Below are 5,387 nucleotides of genomic sequence, written 5' to 3'. Positions count from 1 at the left end.
TACCATAGCTGGAAACACCATAACCAGTAATGGGCATCGTGTAGAGCGGCAATAAAAACACGCACAGCACATACGCACGCACACGTGTCCAAATTTCCAATCTCTCCCTCTCTCTCTCTCTCTCTCTCTCTCTCTCTGTCTTTGTCTCTCTCTCTCTGGCCCCTGGGTTGCGAAGAAGAGAGGGACTAATAGCCCGCAACGTGAAAGCAGGAGCTCTGTGCCCGTGTGAGTGAAAAACCAAAGGCTGTTTTGCACTTTTTGAGAAGAAAGGGGACTCCTCTCTCTGCCAAGCAAGTATTCTTCAGCTCAACCCAATTTCTGTGCCCTTCATTTTGGTTTTCCTTACTCTAAACTCTGTCACAAGTGTAGCATGCCTTTTGTTTTTCCTTACCGTTACTATTAATATCTCTTTGAACGTAATCAATGGGCTGCATTTTCTTTTTCCTCCTGGTATTGCCTTGAAGGGAAAGTAGCTCAAATTTTCCTTTCTTCCTTGTCTGGTCTTGAAGGAAAATAGCTCACATTTTCTTTTCCTCCGAACTCGTAGTGCCTTGCATTTTATTTACAGGAGAATGTCTAGCTTCATTTACCACAAGATTATGTTCCTTATTAGTCTAATGTTTATAGTCATTTCAGAAGTCCATGCTTTTTGCTTTGCAGTTTGGAGTTGATATATATCTGCACACGTTTTCCTTGACATATTGCATTTATATACCCTTGAGTCTACATGTGTAAAGGCATCAGTGGACGCAATTGTTTTTAAAATTTTTGAGGGAATGTATGAGCAGGACTAATTAGCTAGATTATTGCAGATGAGGCAACAACGTCAAGAAAGCTGCCAAGCAACTCAAAGCAACCTTGACTTGGAGAACAGGCCGTTGGTAAGTTCAAGATTCTTACATAGCTTTCTTCAATTAGACCTTCTTCGAGAAGTGCAAGTTAGTATGCATGCAGGTGAGGATGTTCTACTCCTAATCAGTATAAAGGTTTGGTCCTTACTCATTTCTTTCCCTGAGCAACAGCAAAGAATCTTTTTGCCAAGACACACTGTAATTTTGAAAGCCCCTCTCTTCAAATGGTATCACTTTATCACAAACATTATCTTGATTACTGAATTAAGGTGGTACCATATAAAGAGAGGGCTTGTCAAAATCAACAAGACGTCGTGGAAAAGTTCTAATGATGCTCTACCTATGGAAATGAGATGACAAGTAGATTTTTGACAAGAGATTCGTCAGTTTTTGCTCAAGAAAAGAAACTCTTCTTCCTGAGTTAGATTGTAAATGCTCTGCCGCCGCCTTGATCTAGGAAGAATGCTTACCCCCAAAAGAAGGAGAAGACGTTGTGGAGCTTTCTGTGGGAAGCTTGCCAGGACACCACTCTCAACATTCTCATGGTCTTTGCAGCCCTCTGTCTTGGATTCGGCCTCAAGTCAAACTGCATCAAAGAAGGGTAATATGATGCAGTCAGCATTGCAGTTGCTATTCTTTTGGTGATTGTTGTGACTGGGGTGAGCATCTATATGCAATCCAAGCAGTTCCAAAGATTGTCCAAAGAGAGAGACAACATCCAAGTCCAAGTGGTGAGAGGCAATCGCCCAATAGCAATGCCTCTGATCGACATTATGGTGGGCAACATCGTGTAGCTGAACATTGGAGATCAGGTACCTGCTGATGCATTACTCGTGCAAGGCCATTCTCTGTCTATTGATGAATCCAACCTAACTGGGGAGAATGAGTATTACATGCCCGATCCTGATCAGGAGCAAGCCGCCTTTCTAAGGTCTGGCTCCAAGATACAAGATGGCTATGGCTCCATGCTTATCACTGGTGTTGGAATCCACACTGGGGCCGTATGATGGTGCTTCTTAGCAACGACAATGATGCCGAGAAGACACCCGTGCAAGAGAGATTGACAGAGGCAGCAACCCTTATTGGTAAAGTGGGTCTCTCTGTGGCACTTCTGGTTCTTGTCATCTTGATCATATTCTACTCAGCACAGGCTACTCCAGCACTAGCGGTGATGCCAAGTTCCAAGATGGCCGCACTAGTGCAACCGATGTCATGGATGCCTTGATTCATATCTTCTCCATAGTGGCAGTTCCTGAAGGTCTTCCCCTGGCTATGACACTCACGCTTTCCTATTTGATGAGAAAGATGACGAAGGACAACGCACTTGTGCAACGCCTTGCGGCTTGTGAGACTATGGGCTCTGCCACAACCATTTGGAGCGATAATACGTGAACACTAACTATGAATCAGATGGTTGTTGTGGAATCATGGGTTGTTGGAAAAGTAATCTCCTCTGAAGGTCACCTTGAGAAAGCAGGGCTAATTTTGCACATATTACAGTTTCCCAGCAACTTGCAAAGCCTGTTGTTCCAAGGCATCGCTCAAAACAGCACAGGAAGTGTCTCTACATTGTCGGACAGCTGCGATCTGGTTCATCAAAGAGTGGGAACCTGCAATTGTTGCAGACAGAAGTGGTGGGGTCACCGACAGAGAAAGCTCTTCTGTGGTGGGGCTTGAACTCTGGCATGGACTTTCAAGCTTCAAGAAGTGAATCCAGTATTCTGCAGGTGGAGACATTCAACTCCGCTAAGAAGTGGGCAGGTGTAGCAGTACAGGCCACGTCTCATAAACAAAATAGTTGTGCATTGGAAAGGTGCTGCAGAGATAATCCTTTCCAAGTGCAACAAGTGGGTGTACATCATGCAGGAGCCGGAAAATGATGCAGCCCAAGGCAGCACATGTGAGAGGGTACTGTCCAATGACAAGAGGCAGGAGTTTCAGGCTCTCATTGAATCCATGGCTTCTTGCAGTCTGCGTTGTATAGCATTGGCATACACCAAAGTGCCACATGAGAGTATAAGAGTAGTGCATGGTGACAACATTGGGCGTTCCTCCTGGAGTCTTCCAGACTCGACTATGACATTCTTGGTTGTGGTTGGTATGAAAGACCCGTGCCAAACTGAAGTAAAGGCCGTTGTGAGTGCTCTGAAAGCAGCCGGTGTGACCGTTAGGATGGTCATCGGGGACAATCTCGCAACCGCAAAGGCCATTGCCTTGGAATGTGGGATTTTGGAAAACATGGGTGCTGCTGCACAAGGCCATGAACAGAATATGGCCGTGGAGGGGGCAGTCCTCAGGAGCTGGACAGAACAAGAGTGAAAGTTGAAACTGCCAAGAGTGGCCATCATTGCTCGGGCTCTACCCTCAGACAAACTCTTGCTGGTGGAGACCCTGCAATCTATGGGAGAGGTGGTGGCAGTGACAGGGGACGGGACTAACGATGCTGTCATTGCTCAGGCTCTAAGGAACAGAAGTCGCAAAGGAAAGCTCCGACATTATCATCCTCGATGACAACTTCTCATATGTGGTGAAGGTGGTGAGGGTGGGTCGCTCTGTCAACTTCGGAACATTCAGAAGCTCCTCCAGTTTCAGCTCACTGTAAATGTGACAGCACTTGCTGTGAAATTTGTCGCAACGGTGTCATCAAGCGATGTGCCATTGACGATCGTGCAGCTGTTGTGGGTGAACCTCATCATGGACACGCTAGGTGCTTTGGCTTTGGCAACAGAGCCTCCTACCGATGAGTTTATGCAGAAGCCTCCTGTGGGCCGGAAGGAACCCCTCATCACTTGCACAATGTGGAGAAACTTGTCTGTCCAAGCCATACACCAGGTGGTGGTCCTGCTGATGCTGCAATTCAGGGGAGTTGAGCTCTTGCAGCTTTCAGGGGAGTTGAGCTCTTGCAGCTTTCAGGGGAGACCGATGCCGATATCATCAACCGCACGGTCATCTTCAACACCTTTGTGTTCTGCCAGCTCTTCAACGAGATGAATGCACACCAGCCCTATTGCCGTAACATCATTCATGGCCTTCCGAAAAATCGGCTATTCGTGGGCATAGTGGCCACAACAGTAATTCTACAAGTGGTGATGGTGGAGTTTCTAGAGAAGTTTGCATCCACGATCCGCTTGGATTGGCAGCAGTGGCTGGTTTACCTCGATCTGGCCTTGCTTAGCTGGCCCATTGAGCTTCTTGTTAAGTTTATCCCCGTCCCCAAAAGCATGTGTCACAATGCCTAATTCGATATATAAAACCACCGTCGGCTGATCATAACATCATATATACATATATGTAGCGAAGCCACCAAGGACAACAATAATACTGACATGGGCATGAGATCTAGAGCACAATATTTAGCTGATCAAAGCATTTGCAGCCCTACAACATTACCACAACAAGAATGCAAAAGTATTACTATTGCTAGCACACATAAGAGCACACTTGCACACAACTGCCCTGCCCATTTGGAGCTTAATGAAACTACAATATAAGCCTCTTATGCAGATTATCTCACAGCCAATGAGTTTTCGATGGAGCTCGCATGGGGAAATGCTTGCGTGGCTAGCCTTGATGAAGAAGGGAGATTTGTGTTGGTAAGGCCCATCAGTGTAGCTTGAATGTCACAATCTGAACTATGTCATAGTGCAAGTAACTAGTTTTTCCCTTTTCATCCTTCTTTTTGTGTTCAGGTTGTGAGGTTGAAAGCTGAGATTACAACCAGTCAAGCACAAAAACAGTAAGCATGCTGCTTTTGTCCTAATTGTGTGTGTGTGTGTGTGTGTGTGTGTGTGAGAGAGAGAGAGAGAGGCTTTTGAGATTCGAGGGAACAGTCCAAAAATGTGACAGGTACTGAACTCAAGATGTTGCATGCTAGAGATAAACGGGCTAACCAATCTACTACATTTGTATACTTGAAAAACTACCCCATTTTCTCTGCTTTGTCTCCCATAGTCCATATGCATAGGCCCTTTTGGAGAGGAAGCTTCCTATAGTGCAAGAAAAATTCCAAGAGAGCATTCGATCGGTTTTAGACTCAAGATCTTGTATTCTAGAGAAATGGGCTTGCCAATTAATGACACAGAGAGCATTGTCAATGTGAAAGTGTTGTGCAATGAAATACTTGATATTGCATTCACATGCTTGCTTTTAGTCTATCTCATGTCACTCAAAATGAATCTATGTTGCAGAATTCTTTTCTTTTTCCATTCAAGGTTCATTCACTACTTCATATTTACCATGGAGGTGGCCATATCTTCCATGCTGTCCATAGTGGACAATGCGTACTTATTATCGATGCCGTAGGTGAGCCAAGATTCTTTAAGTGAAGGGTTTTGACGGCCGTTAGGCTCTTTGTCGCTAAAATGCATAGTTGCTTCTCAAAGTTGCTACTGCTACATGATGAAGTTTTGTGAACAACCGGAGTCCATGCCAAATTTTTTGGGCTTTTTCTTGAAACCCTCATTACAGGAGGTGCATTGTCATGCTTATGAAGTGGATGCATCTTTTCTTGCACATAGGCAATATTGTATGTAGCTG

General features: G+C 45.1%; 1 pseudogene across 1 annotated transcript; it reads left to right on the top strand.

Annotated features, from left to right (window-relative positions):
* Positions 1–958: 958 nt before the first annotated feature.
* On the top strand, positions 959–4,945 carry LOC147455774 (calcium-transporting ATPase 8, plasma membrane-type-like; annotated as a pseudogene). The gene is made up of 5 exons (XR_015188410.1): positions 959–2,441; positions 2,477–3,716; positions 3,749–4,444; positions 4,541–4,587; positions 4,698–4,945. The product of XR_015188410.1 is annotated as a calcium-transporting ATPase 8, plasma membrane-type-like (transcript).
* The last annotated feature ends 442 nt before the right edge of the window (positions 4,946–5,387 follow it).

The sequence above is a fragment of the Adiantum capillus-veneris genome, chromosome 6 (genome assembly GCF_014529385.1).
Source record: "Adiantum capillus-veneris isolate H3 chromosome 6, ASM1452938v2, whole genome shotgun sequence".
Classification (NCBI taxonomy): domain Eukaryota; kingdom Viridiplantae; phylum Streptophyta; class Polypodiopsida; order Polypodiales; family Pteridaceae; genus Adiantum; species Adiantum capillus-veneris.
The sequence above is the reverse complement of the archived record's forward strand: the minus strand, read 5'-3'. Positions and strand labels throughout refer to the sequence as shown.